This window comes from Crocuta crocuta, unplaced genomic scaffold (assembly GCF_008692635.1).
Source record: "Crocuta crocuta isolate KB4526 unplaced genomic scaffold, BGI_CrCroc_1.0 scaffold2, whole genome shotgun sequence".
Classification (NCBI taxonomy): domain Eukaryota; kingdom Metazoa; phylum Chordata; class Mammalia; order Carnivora; family Hyaenidae; genus Crocuta; species Crocuta crocuta.
The window spans coordinates 1,506,676-1,530,187 of NW_027528640.1; the positions used below are offsets into that span (position 1 = coordinate 1,506,676).

At 40.8% G+C, this 23,512-nt stretch overlaps 1 pseudogene; it reads left to right on the forward strand.

Annotated features, from left to right (window-relative positions):
* Positions 1-293: 293 nt before the first annotated feature.
* Positions 294-683, forward strand: LOC144224312 (large ribosomal subunit protein eL27 pseudogene; annotated as a pseudogene).
* Positions 684-23,512: the final 22,829 nt, after the last annotated feature.

The window sequence follows — 23,512 nt, forward strand, 5'->3', positions numbered from 1 at the left end:
CACATCCTGACGTCAGACTTGGATCAGCGTCCTGGTCCTGGCTGCAGCTCTTAGAGTGCATCCCCAGGTTTATACCTTTAAAAGTTTCAGTTTCCTTACTTGTAATGTGGGATAATGACCCTAGGTTTGCTCATTTGTTGTCAGGAAGTAATGGGGTAATATAAGTGAAGTGTTTAGTGTAGAACTCAACCAACAAGAAATAGTCAGTGAATGTTAGTTACATGGTGAGTGATAATAAACACAACTAGAGGATGAAGATGCAAGAAAAATATTCCTAACTTTCTGCTGTTGAGATGGGCAAGTTCAGGAAACCTGAGAAGCTGGAGTTGGTCCTGGGCAGGCACCACTCAGATGCAAAAAGCATCATGAAGAACATCGATGATGACACCTCAGACCTTCCCTACATCCATGCCCTGGTGGCTGGAATTAATGACTATTGCTGCAAAGTGACAGCTGCCATGGGCCAGAAGAAAATCGCCAAGATGTCAAAGATCAGGTCTTTTGTGATAGTTTATAACTACAGTAGCTTCATGCCCACAAGGTACTCTGTGGACATCCCCTTGGACAGAACTGTCCTCAACAAGGATGTCTTCAGAGACACTGCTCTTAAAGGCACTGCCCAAGGAGAGGCCAAGGTCAAGTTCAAGGACAGGTACAAGACCAGCAAGGACAGAGGGATCTAGAAGGTGCAGTTTTAGACTGTTTTGTTTTGATCATTAAGAATACAAAAAAAAAAAAAAAGAAAAGAAAAGAAAAAAAGGGAGGAGAGTAGAGGAGAGGAAAAGAGAGGAAAAGAGAAGGGAAGAAAGAGAATAAGAAAAGAAAGGAAAAAAAAAAAAAGAAAGAAAAGTATCCTTAAGAGTATACATGGTTTTAACTATTTCTCCTGAATTTTTATAATTTGCTAATTAGCTACAGATAGGGTAATGGTACTTGGGAAATGCCTGAATGTGATTTGGAGAAGTATGTCATGAGCATGGTGTTTGCAGTTTAGTCCTGCAGACAAAATGGATAAACATAAAAACGCTAGCGTATTTAACAATATTTCTATCACTGCGGAGCTTAATGGCACGGATGGGCCCCACGGAATACTAATCGCTGTCCAGACAGACCCGGTGGACATTTCAAGGATGCCAACACCACGTGGCATCCGTCACCGAAGGAGATGCTATTTGCATCTGTTTTCTGTGACAGTCACTGAAGGCGGCAGAAAAAAAAATTAACACAAGCTGCTCAAATATTCAAGAACATATTTGGCTTGTCAAAGCACTTTTTAAAAATTATTGTAAGAGATGAGATTTATAGGAAATGTAAATTTTAAGCAAGCAAGAAATATATTTTTTCTAAATTTACCTGTGAATACGTATATTGTGTCTGATTTCTAATCACTTGGTCTCATTGAATTCTAAAAGATAATATTTTTTTTAAATGTTTTATTTATTTCTAGGAGAGAGAGAGACAGCGTGAACAGGGGAGGGTCAGAGAGAGGGAGTCACAGACTGAAACAGGCTCCAGGCTCCGAGCTGGCAGTCAGCACAGAGCCCGACGCGGGGCTCGAACCCACGAACCGCGAGATTATGACCTAAGCGAAAGTCGGACGCTTAACCGACTAAGCCACCCAGGCGCCCCTAAAAGATAATATTTTTAAGCAAAAGGAAAAGAGAAAGGAAATGATAGTTCTTTCATTTTAAGCTTACACTAGAGTTATTGACTAAATTTATCATTTGTTGTGTACTTGAAAGTCAGTTTCTGTAAAATATGTTTACATAGAGTAATATTGTACTTTCCATTTTTAAAATTCATTTTTTCTCTAGTGGCCTTGGAAACTTAGCTCCAACCCCATAGGAATTAAAAAAAAATTTTTTTTAGCTTATTTATTTATTTTGAGAGAGAGAGAGAGAGAGAGAGAGAGCACAAGTTGGGGAGAGGCAGAGAGAGAGAAGGAGATAGAGAGAATCCCAAGCAGGCTTCTCACCATCAGCACAGAGCCCGATGTGGGGCCAGAACCCATAAACCATGACATCACAACTTGAGCCGAGATCAAAAATCGGACACTTAACTGACTGTACCACCCAGGAACTGCCCCTCTCCCCATTTTTAAATTGTAGGAATTTTTAAGTAGACAGTTTGCTTCTCAAGCATCTGAGAAAATCCTAAGTTTGATTTTCCCAGAGAGCCTCCCTAAGTGACTTTTACCAGGCCTGGGCACAAGGTAGACTCCAATAGTAATATTTCTTTTTAAATTTCATCCAGTCCAGATATTCTATATGTAAAAATGACCATAGGACACCTTTATTGTTGGGGCATTATGACAATAACAGGAAAATGGCTGCACATATGCAGCAAGAAGTTTTTAATTGACTTAAACATAATGTTATACGATAGTTATAAAGAGGATAGAGCAGATTTTGTTGTGAGGCATTTGATGATAAATAAGAAATATTTTCCTTTTAACTTAATGGAGCTTGCTGCTACTGAACCAGATCTCCTAAGTATGCAGTGTGTGTCAGAAGGTAACTTTCTTGTAACATTGTCTGCACATTATACACACTGAAAACAGTCTCTACATCCCATATGTGATTCAATATCCTTTTAATCATCTCTGAGATGGCTATTGCTGTCAATATGATTTGCAATAATGATTCATCTTGATTATATTTAGCTGTGGTAATGGCATCTACATCAGTTTGCATAACATTTTGGTTTCTCTAAGAATATTCTGGGCTTCTCTGGAGATAGTTAAATCCATGATGGCTGTCCAAACAGAAAATAGGTTACATCTTTAGACAGGGAAAAAAGAAAGATAACATGTAAGTAAATTCCAACGGAAGATTTTTAAAAATTTCTGCAATAACCTGTGGTTGCTCACAGATCTATCTTCCTGTTTCACTTCTCACCAGAAGAGTCAGACTATGCCATTCACAGTCTAAAGATGTCCCTGAAAAACATGACATTAATTCGGAGACTAAACACATAGATTAACATGTAGGCAAAGCTCTCTTGTTTTTTTCTTTTCTATTTGGAATGCAAAGTCTCAAACAAAATATAATCCAAACTTATTTTAAAACATATAAACCTCTAGGTGCAGTTTAATACTTCAGTCAAAACTCAGCTGGATGTCCTAACTAGAAAATAGTAAATTAAATACATTGTTCCACATTTAATATGAACTGATAAATTTACTCTTCCGCTTTTTTCCTCCACCTAGAATTACATACATATATGTGACACAACTGAATTATAAAAGATACGAAAGTATATGAAAATATGCTTACCCTATTAATTAGAGCCCTCAAGTCTTACATAATCATTCATATATTCAGATTATCTAGTTTTGGAACAAAATATAAAATTAGTAATTAAAATAATTACTTTAGAGAGAGCACAAGATTGTCTAGTCAAGAATATCTTAGTTCTATTTTGATTTGAAAGTGTTATTTCACTTTATATATATGAATTATATATGAATGCAGCACAAATAAGAATGCAAAAGAATGCTCTATTGGAAGTATAATTAGGCATATAATGCAACACACATAAATAGTAATTATATTTTTTATTTTTTATCAATTTTACCATGCTTTTTTTTAAGTTTGGATTGAAGTTTTCATTACAGTAAAAATAAATACAAATATTTCACTTTATATGCAGAATATTTTATGGTAACTTTAAAAAGGTTAGATGTCTCATTATACAAATATATTACTTTCCTCTAATATGTGAAGTTCATTAAGCTTTCAAAAATTGTTTAAAAAGTATGAGATCATTACCATCAGTAATAAATAAAATAAGCCACAACCAAATGATGTTTTGAAATACAGAGCAAGTTAATCAAGAGGGTAATTTTCAGATTAATATGAGCAGGGAAAATCTCATGACTTACCAGAAAAATTCATATATTAAGGAGGTTTCAAAGGTTACATGTGAATTTCCCAAAATATGAAAGCTATCATTGAGACAAGATACAGTTTAATATAAAGATACACTCATGTCAAACTTAAAAATTACTATACTCAAAAGACACAATCAACAGAGTGAAAAGGAACCTATGGAATGGAAGAAAAGTTTTGCAAACCATGTATCTGCTAAGGGGCTAATCTAAAATATATGGAGGACTCCTACAACCTATCACCAACAAAAAACAATTAACTCAATTTAAAAATGGGCAAAAGACTTAGACATTTATCCAAAGATCATATACTAATGGCCAATAGATATATGAATAGATGACCAATATAATAAATCATCAGGGAAATGGAAATCAAAACCACAATGAGATGTCACCTCAGACCCGATAGAATGGTGATTATCAATGAAATATAAAATAATAAGTGTTGGTGATGATATGAAGAAATTGGAACCCTCATGCTCTGTTGGTGTGAACATAAAATTGTGCAACTGCTGTGGAAAACAGGATGCAGATTCCGAAAAAAATTGAAAATAGAATTCGCATATTTATTGGTCTGTTCAGGCTGCCATAACAAAATACCACAGACTGGGTGGCTTAAACAACAGAAATCTATCACACAAATCTGGAGGTTGAGAAACCCAACCCAATGGCTTTTCTTCTGTGTTTGTGCAAAGAGACAGAAACTGGGGAGGGCAAGCTGTTCAATGGGTATAGACTTGTGGTTTTGCAAGACGAAAAAGTTCTGGAGATCTGCACAATAATGTACATAAACTTTGTACTAATCAACTATACACTTAAAAATGGTTATGATGGTAAATTTTATGTAATGTGTTCTAAGCCATAATTAAAAGTTAATTATATAAATATTAACTTAAAATATCTATAAATAATCAAATATTCAGTTATGTAATATTTCCGCACTTTTCTCCAACTTCCTTGCCATTTCTCCAATAATCTTTTTGAGATTTATTTTTAGCATTTTTGATCTGGATCACTAAGTTATAGTTTAATATGTGAGAATATGAATACATAGAAAATGTATTTTTAAATGAATGATATTTTAAAATAGTATTCCTATTTTAATGTTGTAAGTGAGCTTTTCCTAGATGTAAAGAAATTTTCAAATCTATAAATTTTTCTTTTTAAATTTTAACAACAAAAGAGGATTGTAATAAATGGAAATTCAATATTGTTCACTAACATGGCAATTTGGTCTAATTAAGAAATATTACTATGTAACTCTTCTATGTATCACACCAAGATATTTTCACTGTTTTAGGAGATAGAATAAAATGTATTCATTATCTTGTAGCAGCGAAAACAATTGTTAGTCTATCCAGTAGTACAGAACTGTTTCTTTTGACATTTCTAAGCAGGAGAAGAAAAAGTCAGTGAGGGTATGCTTCCCTTAGTGAAGGCATCTATGTTATGATGACAAGCACATTCAGAGAAAGTTGATCTTTGGGGACACATTCAACAGGAACTCTGTTTATTGGCGCTTTTGGAAAATTGCGTTGACAAATTAGTGCCTGCCCGGCTGAGACCCTCTCTAAGGTCTCCCTGGTTATCCAGAGCGGGGGCGCCGGTGAATCCGGGTCAGATTCAAGTGAACAAGCAGGAGCCAGGAAGCTCATTGAGATACAGAGTCAGTCTCCATCAAAGGAGATGCCGGCCTCCTGAGCGGTCACCTGACGCTCCTCCTCCGCGCCATCCGCCGGGGACCAAAGGACCACCCGCGCGGTGGGCGGGGCGTCCCGGGTGCAGTTCCGGACTCGCCCAGCTCGCGGGGGGCGCCCTCGGCCCGGGTGTGGCAGCCCACCCGCTGCGCTCGCTAGGCACGTGCCCCCAGGGCCTACCCCGCCCTTCTTCCGCTGCTCCGGACGTCTTCCCGCTGAGCTCTCCCCGCGCCCCCCAGGGGGGACCCAGCTCGCTGGGTGCCCCGGGATGCGCCCCCACCCCCGAGGACCCTTGCTCTCCCAGTCGTGAGATGAGCGCCCCCTTGGAGAGGACCCCGCTGGTCTGGCGCCCGCTCTCGGTCGGCGGGAGGAGCCGCGCGCCCAGGCCACAGTCGCGGTGCCGCCGCATCTGGCAGCCCTGGTCTCTGCCCCGCACACCGTGCAGAGGCCGCCGTGGGCACCGGGTGCGCAGAGGCCGCGGGAGCCGGGCTCCTCTCGCTCGCAGCTGCGGACGCCGGGCTCCGCGGGGCCGGGGTTTGGTCCCGGAGACCGGACGTGCGGGCGGGCGCGGGAGCCGCTTGGCCAAGGGCGCCCTTCTCCGCCCGTTTCGCAGAAGGCGCCGCGTGTCCGGTCATGGGGGCTGCGACGATAGGGTCCCCAAAAGGCCCAGGTCCCGCCTCCCTCGCGGGAGCCCACCGGGCACCCCAAGCCTCCGCGCGGGAAGCGGGCTGCCCAAGCCCTGCCAGAAGCCTGGGCGCGTCGGCGTCCCCAGCTGGGTCCGTCTTCCCCCTCTTTGCGACTGTGAATCAAGGATGCGACCGGCTCCGCTTGCTTGTCCTGTGGCCACAAGTGGTGATTCCTCGAGCCTCCAGGCACTCGAAAAGCCACCCAAATCGTGGAGGGGGGACCGGGGGACCGTCGGCCTTCCCCGTTCGGGGACGAAGCTCTCCCCCGACCCCAAAAGCATTTGCGGAGAGCGCTAAGTTTGGAAGACACAGAACCTAACAGGAATGCAGAGTGCAGGTGTCAACAAAACAAATGACTATGCTGCTGACTTCTTAGCAATTTTCCTCGGAAGCCTGTTAATTGGCAGAAAAAAACGAGTTGCGCTCGGTGACCGACGCTTTCCTAAAGCCCTTTCCCGCCCTGCTGCCCTCCCCACTCCCTGACGTTTCCACGACCTTTCCGGGTGCATTCACTACAGAGAGCACACACACAGCCACTGTTGCTAGTTGCCAAACTTTCCATCCCTCTGCGGAGATGCACTTCAGTTCCGGGCGCTCCTGGCGCGCAGCGGCCTCGGGGACAGAGGCTCTCGAGGCTGCGCCGCAGGTGCCGGGCCAGGCGCTCCCTGCCCNGAGGGAGGGCCGCCGGGCCGGCGAACGAGATGGAGCGAACATGGAGCTGCTCTCTGGCGGGGTGTGCGTCTTCCACACACGGCTTCCAGGAAAAGCCGCCCCGGTGAGGCTGGCAGTGCGCAAGCGGCGTGGGGCACGGGCCTTCCCGGCCCCCGGACCCCCAGTGCTGTCCCCACTTCGGTGCGCGGCACCCTGCAGGTGCCCAGGTGCCCAAGACGGAGCCAGGCAGCCGGTGCGCTCAACGGGTCATTCCTTTTCTTACTGAAGGACAGTTTAGGAAGGGGCCGCCGAGACCCAATTCCTGTTTTCTGAATCCTGTCTCCACCTCCATCTAATCTTATTCTATACTCTTTAAAGTATGCTTGATGTATCATTTNAAAAAAAAAAGGAAAACTAAGTTGGGGACAGAATCAGTTATTTAACACGGGACGAAGAAATAGACTACCCCCGGCCTCCCGGGATATGTGTGAGCTTGCATGTAATTCCTCACCACCAGCTTGGAGACAGTTACTCAAACCTTAGAAACTGCCACTTAGAGTAACGCAGCGCTCTACCTCTGCTTCCCTGTGCAAAGGCTCTCAGTGGTTGTGTAAGCCCAGAAATCACCTCGGAGAGTGAGGAGCGTTGGGACGCACGAAACAGTTCCATCCATTCGGACTCTGAATTAGGGAGTCAGCACGTAGGGTTACGGGGAGATTTAAGACGGTCTCGATGGGAATTTAGAGATTGAGAAGTCTACTCCCGTTCACCTAAAAGACGTCTCGGTGGATTTCGACGAACTTTGCGAAATGAATCAGGAGGATGACTCAGACCAGAGCAAGAGAGGAAAGTGGTTTCCCTGAAACCTGGGTTCTGAGCGCCTCGGTGACCCAGCGCTGGGCGCGCGCGCGCAGAGTGGCCAGGCGCTCTCGGCGCAGCCCCGGCTCCGCTCGATCCAGCCAGCGCACCCGCAGCACCAGCGCCAGCGGAACACGGGTTCTGACGCCGGGCTCGGGCACCGGACACTCTGCAGCGGCCACCCCTCGGGCGCCCGCAGACCGCCCCCCGCGCGCAACAGCGCTCTCGCCAGAGCTCGCCGGGTGCTGACGTCCGCTTGGGCCCTTCCGTGTGTCTGTCCCGGCGCGGGAGGGGACGGACTGTGTAGCAGTTACTTTGCCTGGAGGGAGTCGCGTCCCTGGCCCGGCCCCGCGGACGCTGTATAGATCTGCTCTGCTCGCCGTCCTCTTTGCGCCCAGCGCACAGCAGCCTCTCCAGCGGGAGGCGCATTTGAGATTTGCACATGGGGAGGGTGCCCTGCGCTTTTCTGGTGGACTGCAAGACCAGCGCTCACGGGGTGCGCTCAGGGATCGCTCCGGGAGCAGGGAGCTTCCTCGCCCGGATTTTGGAGAGGGCGGGGGTGTTTTCTCAGAGCTTCTGAAAGCGTCTTCCCCGCCCCGGCACCTGCAACTTGTTTTGGTTTCTTCTCAGTCCTGCGTGTGCCGTTCCAACATCAAAGTTTTCCGTTCCTTAACCGAAAAAATCTGTCGGTCCAGCCCCTCCGCCTCCGCCGCGCGGTGGCGGCCAGGCCTCTTCGCCGCGCGGTGAGGGGAGAGCCGGGCGCCCAGTGTGGCGGCGGCGGAGCAGGCGACGAGGAACTGCTGCCGGGCGCTCGGGAACCCTCTCCGGGCCAAAGAGCTAGCTGAGCGCACTACAGAGGAGCCGGAACCTTCCGGGACGTTGCTGCCTGAAGACTGGATTTAATCACCCTTTTCTCCCGTGGAAACTCATCGAGAGAAGCGGTTGGCACGGGCGCTCTGCGGGACCCAAGCTCCCGGCGGCTCCGGATCCGGGTGTTCGCTGCTGCGGAGGGAGCGGAGGCGAGGAAGCCGGCTGTTGCTCCAGGAGCCCGGAGGTAGGCGAGGGGGTGGGATCCGGGTTCCAGAGCTCAGCTGGGTTCCGAAAGGGTGTCTGGCTTCATGCAGCTGAGCCTTCCCCCTCTCCCTCCTTTCCCACCGCGCCACCCCCCTTTTCGGATTTGGGCTCAGGGACCACCAGATTCACAGCACGCTCAAGGTGCATTGCCTTCCCTGGCTTCTCGCTTGAACGCCTCCCTGCTTCCATTTGGTGTTGGGGGTATGCGAGCTTCCCTGGGAAGTTGATGGGTTGCAGATGTTGAGAAGGTCCAACTTGATTTTATTCAGTTTCTTAAAGGATGTGTTTCCTGTGGGCAAGAATTATGGGAAACGAATGTCAGTGTCATAGACAACTGCAATCCAGCTCAGAAATCACCTTCATCCCCCCACCCTCCAAAAGTTTTCCCCATGCAAGTTTTCCTAATGTCCAGATGTAGTGCATGGAGACTTGGCTTGCATTATTATGTATAAACTGGGATGGGGTCTCTCCTATTTTCAAATTGCAAGATGTCAAGGACATTATAGTTTTCCTTCCTTCCTTCCTTCCTTCCTTCCTTCCTTCCTTCCCTATGCTGCCCATGTAACAGAGCCCTGTAAGTGTAGAGAGAATAGAACACTTTTACAGTCTGCAGGAATGATGAAATACTTTGCTATTTCCAGCCTTGCCTGAAGTTCTTATTTAAATACCTGATCTTTTTTACTTAAAAGAGGTAATTTGGGGGTAAGACTGAAGTAGTATGTTGGGTGCAATTCAGCGTGGTAAGATTTCGTATGTAGTGTGTGTAATTGATCCCTATAGTTGCATGTTAACTAATGATAGAGATTGCATGAAATGATACAAACAGCGCTTGATGTTTTGGCAAACAATATTTTTGGACTGTGGGGAAATTTAAAAATCAATATTAAAATTTACATATCAAGAATATAGATACATAGATGGAACCAGAGAGGTAAGTTAACTTTAAGAGGGTTGTTTTGTTGAAAATCAGTGCCTAGGATTTCACGTCTACGTTCAGTAATCAGTGAAATAAATGACCCAATATTCCCAGCTTGCAGTACTTGTCTGTAGAAAGACTGCTGCTGCCTTTCCTTTCTGATCTTGTTTCTGGGAATAGAATGGTATGGGGTTTATTTACGTCCTCACACACAGGTGCTGTAGATTCAGGATGTCCCGTAAATCAGAAGGAGGCAAGGTCCAGTGTCCAGCTTCAGTCCACACTGCCATCCCCCACCTACAAGGTCCAGGGTCCAGCCTCAGTCTGCACCACCGTCTCTCATCTATAAGGTTTAGGGTCTACCCTCAGTCCACACCACCATCTCCCACCTACAAGATCCGGGGTCCAGCCTCAGTCCACACTTCCATCTCTCATCTACAAGGTCCGGGCTGCAGCCTCAGTCCACACCACTGTCTCCTACCTACACATTACCCCTGACATAAGCTGCAGCTGGTGGGGGGCACCTGCGTGGCTCAGTCGGTTGAGTGTCCGACTTCGGCTCAGGTCATGATCTCCCAGTTCGTGGGTTCAAGCCCCGCGTTGGGCTCTGTGCTGACGGCAGGCTCAGAGCCTGGAGCCTGTTTCCAATTCTGTGTCTCCCTCTCTCTCTGACCCTCCCCTGCTCATGCTGTCTGTCTCTCTGTCTCTCAGAAATAAATAAAACATTTAAAAAATAATATACATATATATTATTATAACAATATACACTAATAATAATAATAAAAATTATATATATAAATAAAAGCTGCAGCTGGTGGGACCTTCTTCTCCTGCACACTTGTAGCTTCCTATCAGAACCGAACCCTCCTCTATGCACTAGGCTGTCACTCCTAGAACACTCCGTGTTCTTTCTCACAGGGCAGTGCTGAGCTGGGGTTGTGCTTAATAGGAACATTCATACCCGGTGGTAACTGCTGTGCAGGTGATGGGTACTCAGCAAGCCTCTGTGCTGGGCCAGGTGGGTAGGGGAGAGTACAGTGGGAGTGGGGAGATGGTAATACTGAGCTGGTGGCGGGGGCTGTACTTGAGTAGAAGGGGGCAGTGCAGAAGGGAAGGAGTAAAGCTGCATCTGAGGGGTGTGTGTGTATAGAGGATGGATTAGCAGCAGGAATCAGTCGTATTTTAGATCTGCATGAGCAGGTTTATCTCAAAGGTCAGACTCCTTGCTTGATAAATGCTTTAAAAAGAATTGGGAATCCCAAGAACATAAACAGCTCTCCACTGTGGTTACTGGCTTCCAAATAAACTCTTCACTCTTTAGGGTCTAAAATGGGTTTTCTCCAATTATAGTGCCTAAGAATGCATGAAAATGGAGATTTCTGACCCCAAACACGTGATAAAGTTGTGCAAGAGGATCCAGTTTAAGTGCATATTTAACACCATGCGTGATTCGAGTTCTCCTAATTCAAGAATTATTTTGTGAAATATACAGGCTTAGTGTTGATGAACTTGCTTTTGGGGAGGGTATCATACCTAATGGTAAACTGAAACTTTTTCCTAGTGTTTGTCATCTTCCTGAATTTTCCTTGTTTTCTGTTATCAATGTCATTATTATTGTCATGTCTGCCCTTTGAGATGGATATTCAAATACCAAACTTGTGTCAGTGGCCATTTGAGAAGAAAAGCACTGAGGTGATAGAAATGCTTCAAGATTATTTAGATTTTATGGTTTTAAAACATTCAGTGTACTGATGGTTTGGCTAAGAAAACCTTATCTCTTGGTCACTGGAGGGAGGACACTTATTAAAATGTTAATCTATTTATTTCATATATTTACATATATATTTTTGCTATTGGTGCAAAGTGACACAGGTGGCTTACATGTAATGAGAAAGAGAGTAAACTTAAAAACTTCCTACAATCAGTTTTTTCTCCTCTCTCCATTTCCATTAATAAAACATCATGAAGGTGACATAAAAGTGAAGGAAAAGATTGATAAAATAATGAACCCAATGAAAAGATTGGCCATTTCTTTCGGATCTTTTTTTGCAAGTGACATTTCCATGAAATTTTTCCCAGCCAAAGCAAGTTGGTCACTGATTGTCAAGGTCTTCAATATGTGTGATATTCATTGGCATTTTGTTCTCAAGAGTTCTCGTTCCTGTGTTTTATTGTATTTTTCATACAGTGCTACCCATGCAGAACAGGTTTTCTTAGTGAGCATATAGAGTTCTCTATCACTAAAAAGTTTGCACCATAAAAGCATGACATCACATGTTGATAAAGGAAGAGGATATTGTATTTGCTTATTTTCTTTAAAAAATCGTTTTTGTTCAATTGCATGTATATGTTGGTTGACTACTGCTTTGAATTCTGTGCATGTTGAAGGTTTAAAAACGCAGCTTGCGTGTTTTAATGAAAAATGACCTCTCAAGTGGTTTATGGCACAAATTGACATGATTTACGTGTTAATTTTTCCGAATTGAGTTATATTTTCGTTTCTTGTTGAAACTCCAGCAACGTTGTTAGATGTTTGGTTGATGACACCATAAGAAGTGGGAAACCTGGAAAGGAAATCACAAAACCAGTTTAATCCTATGAATACAACCTGAATATAAGAGACGTATATGTTTGCTTCCAGAATTCCTGCCACATGTTCAAGGCTTTTGTAATACAGTAACATCACTGATAGCAAAGTCAGTCTGTTTCTACATTAAAAAATTTGTAGGATTTGACTAAGAAGTTCTGGAAGCTTCTTTTTCTATTACATAACCCCTCACCCCATGGGGTGGAAGAATCTCCCACATGGTGGCACTATTGTGATGAATAATATTTTACCTAATTCTACCCTCGAACCATCTTTAGGTACCAATGGAAACATTGGACTTTTCTCTAGTGATAAATTTTTGGACACTATTTTCCTAGTAATATTCGATTTATTAGGTCTGAGTGCCTGTTTGTTGCCAAGGACAGACTTTTCAAAAAAGTTTTCCCAATCTCTGTCCAAGAAAACCTAGAAGCCATGACTCCTATGTTTTCTCCACCATCCTCTGTGTTCTTATATAAATCACTTCATCTCTGCCTATAAAAGAAGATATTATCTCTTAAAGTGATTTCATGTGTACTAGATATATATTTTTTCATCAACCATGCTGTTGTGTATATTCTCATCTCTGTTTTACGTTCCTCAAATGAGAATGGCTCATCTTCTACATATGCCACCCGTGTTTACCTAAATGCATCTCTGCTAATGTGAAAAAATTCATTGACACTCAGTCGGTGATGTCATAGACTCCTTAACAGGCCATTTGAATTTAATGGAGGACCATTAAAAGAAGACAGATCCTAACACGTGTTTGCAGGGAGAGTTTTCAGGTCCTTAGATAAAAATTCCTACAAGTTACAGCTTTGCAAAAGGCAGTCACAGGGATGTGAGGCCAGCTCTACCAGCTGCTTGAGGTCTGCGGGTGTCCGTTATCTCGTGTCTGGAGCACCAGAGCCCAGTGAAGACTTGGGTGCAAACGAGAAACAAGACTTGAATACATGACTGAGATCTGGACCGGGGGGTAGGATGTTACACTCATAAATCCAGGGAATTGAAGATGGAGCCCTGGGACCAGGGGCACATTAGAAAGGTAGACACCCATGCCTGTCTTTCTTGGTTTGCCATCAGCCAGGCGTGTGAGTGGGATCCCAGTGAAGACACAGCTGTGGTAGAGAGAACAAGTTCAAGGTGCAGGAGAAGTCCCAGTGCCTGGGTCATGTCAAATGGTCTTTGGGAGGAGAGGGAGGACGTTTGCCTGTGTCTTGCATTTCTTCTTTTGCCAAACGTTTGAGAAACCATTTCAGAGGATGACAATGAAATGTTTGATTCCTGATGAAAAGAAAGTCTTAATTTTTTTTCTTTCATTCTTAAAACCATAACATTTTGTCTTCTAAGAATTACATTTCCTGGGTTCCAAATGGAACAAAATGGCTGTGGTTGGTCAGCGCCATTATTTAAGTAAAATGTCTTACAACTTAGGCAAGAATACCGAGCTGTTTCTGGACTGCATCCTCAGGCGGGATAGAAACACTGGCTTCTGTTTTAAAGATGAATAAAACATTAGAAATGATTTATGTGACCTTAGATGTTTTCTAACTTTCCTACAGTTTTTATTTGTGAATTACTCCTTAAATCCCCACCTCCTTCCAGTGCTGAATTCTTTCCATGAGTAGGAAGAGAAAGGAAGTACACCTGTCAGTTTTGACTTAAGATTATTAACTAAGAATCATGTTTTTAAAAAAAGCTGTCAGTTATTTTCTCATATTGTTTTTCTTCTTACATGTTTCAGATACCAATAAACGGACCTTATATATGTAATATATTTTAGAAATACATGTAAAGGGGTGCCTGGGTGGCTCAGTTGGTTAAGCGTCTGACTTTGACTCAGGTCATGATCTCACCGTTTGTGGGATCGAGCCCCGCGTCAGGCTCTGTGCTAACAGCTCAGAGCCTGGAGCCTGCTTCGGGTTCTGTGTCCCCCTCTCTCTCTGTCCTTTCTCCACTCATGTGCTCTCTCTCTCTCTCTCTCTCTCTCAAAAATAAGTAAATGTTAAAAAAGTATAAAAAAATAATGTATGGTATATATTAGAATATATATGTATTAGAGTTTTCCTATTGAACTTTTCATTCTAATTGTCATATTTTTGCTTTTTCATGGTGAAGTCCTTTCCCTACCACCATAGACAGACTTTTCTGAAAATTAAAGAATTTATTATTAATTAATCTAATGGTTTGATTCAAAATTTCTTTTAAGAGTATTTTAAAAGGTTAATTAACAATTAAAAGGATACAAGTTAAAGATCCACAATGTCCCTGTTCTTATTTGTCTCTCTGCTGAAGCACAGAGGCCAAATCCATTCAATTATCATTTATACTGTGCCTTCTGATAGTTTTCAATATACTTAGAAGAGTAAAAATTCCTTGTGTTCACCAATATCGTGATTTAATCACTTGATGGAACAATGGAACCTAATTACTGTATTTTAAAACAGTACTTTACTGTTTGAAACAGTATTACTGTTTTAAAAATAATTTTGTAAAGTTCACATAGTACATATTATTCAGAACAATTTTTAGGTAATGTAATATGTATTACATTAGCATCTGCATAACATTTTGTGTTCCTTTACATAGGTTTGTAAATGTTAAACATAATTTAAAATTATCATAAGGGTCTTTAAAAAATTTTTAAGTTTATTTTGAGAGAGACAGAGACAGCACAAGTGGAGGAAGGACAGAGAGAGAGACAAAGAGAAAATCCCAAGCAGGTTCTGTGTTGTTAGCTCAGAGCCTGACGTGGGACTGGAACTCACAAAACCTTGAGATCATGACCTGAGCTGAAACCACAAGTTGAACTGTCAACAAACTGAGCCACCCAGGCACCCCTAAAAGGGTCTTTAGATGTGAAAATGTTATAAAGGTGAGTTGATATCATTATTTGCATTATATTTTATACAGTTTAAAATGCTATAGGTGTTGAATCCTGAAAAATTAATACAATTGAAAAATAACATGAATTACCGTACTACAACTAACTTATATTAGCTGTGACTTTATAATAAACCTGAGACATCATACTACTTTTTTTCAGGTGTTATACTATTTCCCCTAAGAAATATTATGCTGGCTTTGTGAACACGTTATGTCAAACTTTTAGGGTACAGTATTTATATTCTTGTTGATCACTGTGTGACTGTGAGGGGATATAATTTGATTCTATCCTTTAGTATCCAGAGGTATAAACATAATACCCTGTGCAGATATGTACAACACACACACACATGCATTTGCACACATATGCACACATGCGTGCGCAATCATTTTTAAAGAATGCCCACAGTCACCAGACTCCCCAGTTACTCACAGTCTAAACTGTATCATATGTAATTAGCTCTAGGAATTGGTTTTCTGTTGGCATTTAGAACCCATCTGGCCACGACATCCCAATGACATTTGGCATGTATTAAGGAATTACAAATTCACTTGTAAACATTCTGTTTCCAAAAATAGCAGATTACATTTGGTAAAAATGCAGTGAGTCTGCGTTAATTGTGAATATATTCTTAGGTAGGAGCATATTAATTAGCAAAAATGGTGGTGGGAAGGATCGCAGTAACACTTTTACTCATCTTTCTAGTGGGGGGAGGGGGAGACTGTATGCTTAGGAATACTTCCTGTGAGAGGAGATTAATTGTTCTAGGCAAACATTTAACAAATAAATAAACAGTTGGCCAATGAGGACTTACCGTAATGAGCTTTAAAATGATTAAAGATATGGCACGCAAGTATTTATAAAATAAATATATATAACTTCTACATTAAATACTATTCTTCTAGAAAGCTATATTTTCCTATATGGTTAGTAGTCAGAAACATTTTAGAAATTTAAAAAAATGTAATACTTTTATCTTCATAAGATAACTCTGCTTAAACTAAAAAAATAAAAATACAGATTAGCAAAAATAACAATGAATTATGTAGCGATTTATTTTATACCTGTTGTTATTTCAAGAACTTTGCATTTACTAACTCACTTAATCCTTACTTCATAAAGTAATCTTATTATTTTCCCAATTTATTGACAAGAAAATGCATGTTCAGGAAAGTGAAGACCTTTGGCCAACGACACTCAAGAAGACATGGAATTTGAATCACGCCCCCAGGTACTGTGTTCTTCATTCCTGTGCTCTGAGGGTTCTTGACGGTGTTTCCCACGTACCACCAGCTATGATTTTAATGCTTCTGATAGACATTGCCAAGTGCACATCTAGTGGAATATGACCGCTCATTGGCAGCAACCATTTTGCTTTGCGAATTTTCCATTTGGATACAGTTTTCACATTTATTATATTAAAAAAACGAGAACCTACTGCCCTTACTTACAAGTCTCTGTTTTGTATTTTTTGAAGTTAACATTGTATAACTACTTTTTTTTTTCTTCATGTTCTTCATGAAGGAAATTCTTATTTTTAGCATTTAAGGAACATGGGATGTTGGGTTCAATATATCAACATATGTGGGTGCCGTGTTTGTAAGGTAGAAATAACTTTTTCTGAAAAGAAAGTTTTACCTGTATGGTATTAACAAAATATGTTTATGATCGTTTATTGTTTTCCCATATTTAATTTTTAACTTAATTCCAGACTCTGTTGAGTTCCTGTTTTAGAAAGTGCAGTACAAGATCTTCTTCCTGATTTTACTGTCATCACGTTAATCACGTTCTTTTTATGTGGATTCTCCCACATTGGGCCACTGGAGGGCAATCGACATTCAGTACACGATGGGTCCCACTGGGCTCATCTATCCTAGCCCTTTCTCCATCAGTTCAGAAAACAGTGGTTAATGATAGAAGGTTGGTCGTTGCACTCCTGGGCTCTGATGTTTAGTTGCTTTTGAAACTGGACATTTTTTCTTAATGCTTTTTTTACACCAGTTCCTTCAGTGCTAGGACCTCATGAGTATTAAAAAAGTTTAATGAGATAGTTCAAGTAACATGTTGATGGTGATTCTTGACACACGGTTCAGACTGCTACAAGGCAAACATTTAGAACAAGTGTTTTGGAGGAAAACAGAAAAATATATTAGATATGACTGCTTGGTAGTTTTATGTGTATCCAAACATAGAATAAAAATGCTTGTCATGATTCTTAAAGGGGAAATATGTATTTTTATATATGTAAATGAAAGAACAATTGCAGTTGTTAACTTGTTTTTGCTGTTTGGATACTCTTAGGAAGATTGTGGTTTCCATCATTAGTAGAATAGATTCCCAGACCAAAAACTACAGATAACACCTGACCTAACTCTTGTGAAAGATTCCTGGTAAAGTTTTCACTAAGAAAATTTTTATAGTGAATGACTAATTCACTATGAAATTAAAATTTCATATAATTTCATTTAATTTCACCATGAAATTAAAATTAAATTCAGTAATTTAAATGACACAACACAATGCAACAGGTTAACAGCAGGTTTATGGGCCTTCAGCATCTCTTTGGCTTTGAGTGCCTACACTTAAAAATAAATAAATAAAAAGCAATTCAATTAAAGAACAGCAACCTGGCTTTCTCCTGGAATTGTATTTATTCTGTATTAATATACTTGTTGAAAATGATCTGAAATGAAAGCACAGTTACTAGAAATAATTGTATTTTTTTTTAATAGGGACTCTACATTCTATCCTGATTTCATTAGAGTTACATGCCTTTCTTTCTTCATTTGTTTTTTAGAACAAAACAGTGGCCTTCAGGCTTTTTTACTACTCAGTAGCATCGATTAAAAGTTAGACTAGAATTAACTTAAAAGTTTAGACAGAAAACAATGTCTTAGAATTGTGTTCAGTTTTAAAAGCTGATTAATCTTAGAGATTTGTGTCTCAGGTGAAGTCTTCAGCTTTAGGTCTGTGGCCAAAGTGTGCTCACTTCACTCCAAACAAGTATGTAATGTAATCAGTGCTTTCCCAGTTTAAAGGGTCATTATCAGATAATTAGGAGGATAAGAATTAAAAGAAAAAGCACCAGAGAAGTTCTTAGACGATTTCAGCCTAAAACAATACAGGGTCAATACCATTTCTCTGAATATATGTGCACTAACTGTTGGAAAGGGATTATAAGTGCAGTGGGTGCCTGCCAGAGCTATCTGATTATGCCAGTGAGATGTTTGATAATGCAAGTCTGCAGACACTCCTTGATCTACTGAATTTGCCGTTTCGTATTTCTCAACAGCAAAATTCTGGGCACGTTATTGGGCTTTTGCAAACACATTACCTATTATTGGAGTGATTATACGTTTTGATTGGAGAAGTATTAGTAATGTGAGTCTTCTTAGTGTAAGTCTCTGTACGGGGTCTCCTCTTGATCTAGAACTTACAACTAAAATCCATCTGCTTTCCGTCACATTCAGTGTATAATATGACACATGGACTGATAAGTAAAGATAATAAGCACCCATATTTGGAAAAAGGAAGCAAATGAGAGGTTCATCTCAGACAATGATCTTTCTGGATGTATTTCACATCACTCCTGCTTGCAAAGTGGGGCTCATCCCCAAAATCATCTCTTCCTTGTCACCTCTCCCCAGCGCAGGCATCGGCTGTCGTACGGTACTAACGTTCTGTATTCTCACCCGTATTTTCTAGCAGAAGAGCATTGCTAGGTAGGGCTCCACGTCCTGGGTTACCTCAGTCCACTGTGTCATCAGTGTTTCACTGCCAGGACTCCTGGGACACCTTCCCGGCCCCAAGAACCACTTTCTTGCTCCTTACTAGCTGACACCGAGGTGGGGGTTCCCTACGACACACTCTACTTCTCAGTAAAAACTTCCATATCACTCAAAATGCTCCTTTTCCTCCACCCACTCCCAAATGCAGAATAATACATCCTTATAATGAAATCTTGAAAAATACAGAAGGAAAAAGATGTATGTCATCAATCCTAACGTTGAAGGATCTCCTTGCTAATTTCTAGTGGCCTGGGGTTCCTCGTCAACCTCATTTTTCCTTTAAATAAAATAGACTGCTTTTATCATTTATAAGTTTACCCTGACCATTTTTATGGCAATGTTTTCCTATCACACAGTGGTTTTACCAATATTATGCGGTTGCATCATCTAACGTTGCAATCTGGAATCAGGCCGAATTAGACCCAGTGATGTGTTTTATTGTTACTGTTCACAGCTTTTTAAAAGTTGATTTTACTGTCAATGCATGTAAGTTGAAGATTTTTGGAATTTCCTTCTTCTTTTAAAAGTATGGGCAATTCAAAGGGATAGGACACCTTTGCTGCAGGCAGGGAAGCCGTCCAGTGCGACACGCTGACTCCCCGTTGCATCTGTCACCAGCCACCTTCGTTTTCAGTAATCCTCCTTCATGGGGTGTTCATTCTGTAGTGCTGTAAATATTGCTTCTAGAATAATCTTCATATAGCTCTGTGTATATCTTCAATCAATGTCTTCTTATGTATTTCCAGGGGTAGAAAATTATCGGCTTAAAGGATATACTAAGAAAGGAAGCAATTTGCACTTTCACTCAACAACAGATTTTCAAAATTTTTTTGTGTTTTACATTGCCTTTTTAATGGGGAGGTTGACTTTAAGTATATGATAATTATGGGGCGCCTGGGTGGCTCAGTTGGTTGAGTGTCTGACTTCAGCTCAGGTCATGATCCCATGGTTCATGGATTCAAGCCCGGCATTGGGCTCTGTGTTAGCAGCTCAGAGCCTGGAGCCTGCTTCTAATTTTGTGTCTCCCTCTCTCTCTGCCCCTCCCCCGTACCCCCTGCTCACCCTCTATCTGTCTCTCACTCTCTTTTAAAAATAAATAAATGGTAAAAAATTAAAAAATAAATATATGATAATTTTTATTTATATACCTCTATTTTTGAAATGATTTCATGCAGTTTTGAAGTTTTCCTAATAATTGATTGGTTATTGGTTACTGATGTTTTTCACAATTTGGCATCTTTAACTTTTCGTGGTATATTTGAATGTATTTATTTAGATTTTTATGTCTGATCTATTAATATTTCCATTACTTTTGCCCTTCATGATTTGCCTAAAGAGCTTTAATTTTTACTGTTTTAATTATTTGACTATTCACATTTATGCCTTTTATTTTTAAGTTTTCTTTTATGTTGCATTATAGCCTGAATTAATCATAATGTAAGATATTTATGGATATCTGATTTTTAAATAATTTTCCAAATAATTAACCAATTAGCTAATGACCATTTATGGAACAGTTCAAATTATATTAAGCTCCAAATGAATGTGAAGGCTTCCCATAAAAGGGAAATTATTTCATGTTCTTGTGAAAGGCACACTCTGCTTTTATTTGTACAACCCATCTTGTGTATTTTAATTAGATGTTATTAGTCAGGCATTATGTCATCCTTCTACCAAGAAAACGTTGGTTGTCGTAGTCTCTTGATATGACTAATGTAGTGCTCCTTATTAAGTCAGACTTGACAAAAAGCTATAGAATTCCCTCGGGATGATTGTTAACAAATTAAGCACTGCAGCTCATTTAAACATGATGTTTTGAGGTTGATCATACAGGAACAGTGGCCAAACCACTTTTAACAAAACAGATATTAGCAAACTTTTAACATCAGCAGAAAATATTATTCCTTTAAAGGTCATTCAAATGCATATACTAGTAATGGCTACTTAAAGTTATGTTCAAATTTTATGTAGAAATCACCTTCAGAAGAGAGGATACTGTGAGCTATTTTACCATAGGTCATTTCTGTTAGAGAAGATGGATGAGAACGGAACTAACAAAAATATCTCCAAGTCTTGCTTTATCAGTCATGCATTTCAAACAGTGGAACAAATTCCTTCTCATCAAGCATCCAGGTAGCTGGTGGGTGTTCACTCCCATAAGATAGACCTTTTTATGTTTCTCTGTGAAACCGAATGAGCTGCTATAAAATTAATGAGTATGTTTGAATTCATTACAATCCCTGCAAAGATTGGCTCCCTCTGTCTGCTGGTCTCTATTCTAAGATGTCTTTAGGAAAACATACATCCCTATTTTAGGTAATACCTATCAGAGGTAAGTCTACTATACACTTCCTGACTGTTAAATAATACATCTTTGGTATTTCAAATTAAAACTTCCATGATAAAAACGTTTTAAGATTAATTTTCTTTTTTCTTTTTGTTTTATTTTCCTTTTGGAATAGAAATCTATAGCACACCTTGATTACATACCACTTATATCAGTGATGGACAGGAAATACATTGAATCACTGAAACCTGCATTAACATTTGTCTTTTGAATAATGCCTGTCTTTTCTATTCAGCTTGAAGCTACTTGAATAGGACTTTCTAGAGGATAGGGAAGAATAATATAATTTTAGGGACTTATAATAAGCAGTTTTACAGACTCTGCAAGATACACGGTTTGAAGATCACCTGTAGGTTCAGGAGAGCAGAAGGAGAACTAGAGATCATTGTCACAATTATCATAAATAATTATCCTCTATGCGTAATGTGCACTACACTTTGCTTTTTACCAAATACTTAGGGTAAACGGAGGAAAGGTATTGTTTGGTATAGAGCATGCCTGTTTGAAGGTTGAACTGTTGATTCACATATTATAAGATGGAGCACATATTCCAAAGTATAGAAGTAGCGTATATTCCAATTCTGCTTTTTGTTGGTGCTGCCTCTGTGGTGCCCACAGAATCTGGGGAGAAAGTTCAAGGAAGCCTGGGAACCCTGGGTGGCAAGGTGGTGGCCAGAGAAAGGCTGCAGGCAACCAGCTCCCTTCCAAAGATGCAGATAATGAGCCCCAATGGTTTTCACCTGCTGTCAGTGGGAGGGGGAAGGGAAGGCAGCTGGGCCACATGAGGCAGAACTTGTCACGGATTCAACAAGACTTGTGTGGATTACAGGACACCTCCATTTGGGGAAGAGTAAGTGTCAGAGAATCTCGGCTGTGATATGATGGCAGGAGGACATTGCCCCACAGCTTACTTCATAATGAGATTTAGGTGGTTGGTTTAAAGTACAAAGTGTGAATACTTGAATTCCATGAACTCATGTGGGAACCATGCAGATTTATTAAAAGCGATGCTCAAAGAGTTTAGGTGAATCACCGTAGGTTATAGAGACATGGACCAGCAGAGATCAGAGGAGACACCATGGTTTCTGACTTTGTTTTTAATATTTTGCCATTGGCACAAGTCTGTCATTTTGTATACTCTACAAGAGGCTGAAACACATACCTACGTTTTGCTAGTTTGACAGATTTTGGTTTCAGAAATGAATTTCTGAAATTCAGAAAGGTATGTCATTAAGGTATGTCATTTACCTTAAATCAAAATCCGTGTTTCGAATGTTCTAGGTTAGCACGGAGGTTCAGTATGCTGGGAGGTGATGAGAACCTTTCTTAGAATATCTGATTTCCTTCTGATAATATACACAACTGACGAAACAATATAAGGTTACCCCGAATAGTACCCTCAAATTCCTGTTTTGGCGAATGTGTTCTTTTGGACATCCTGTATTTAATTTTAATTTCCAAGAATTGCTTTGGCATGATAGAAAATTTTTAAAAAAATCTGAATTAAGAGGTTTGTACTCTGAATTAAGAGGTTTGTACTCTTGGCTCAGCCCTGTCTTTTATTATGTGTCTAATCTTGGATTAGCCCTTTTACAATTTATGAATTTCAGTTACAAATTGAAAAAAATGCAAAGACTGGTTTAAATGACCCAAAATATTTCTTCTACCACTGGGATTCCTTGATTCTACATATATGCATTTTATTATTCATGAATATCTTCTCCTCTGGGAACTTGGGTGAAGTGCTTAGGAATAATTTCACTTCTTTCTCCATAGTAGATTTAGGTGCATTAGAGAAGCACCCAAGTGCTCCGTGTAGATGTTGTAATGATGGAATTCTGGCAAACTGTTTAGTATGTAGGTGGTTGTTACCCCATAAACACTCAGATTATTAGATATTTTGATGATATGCAAGACTCACTCTGGGGGCATGATTGAGTCTTCATTGAGCACTGTCAAAATAAATGTCTAATCACACCATTCAGGAGGTTGACTGCTGGATTCTGAACAGTGCTTTTTATGCTTTTAAGTAAATACAACAGAAAAGCCTTAGCCCTTCATTTAAATATCTCTAGGATTTGAAGTAGCTTGCCATACTTAATGAAAGCTTCAGCAACTCAGAATGACTC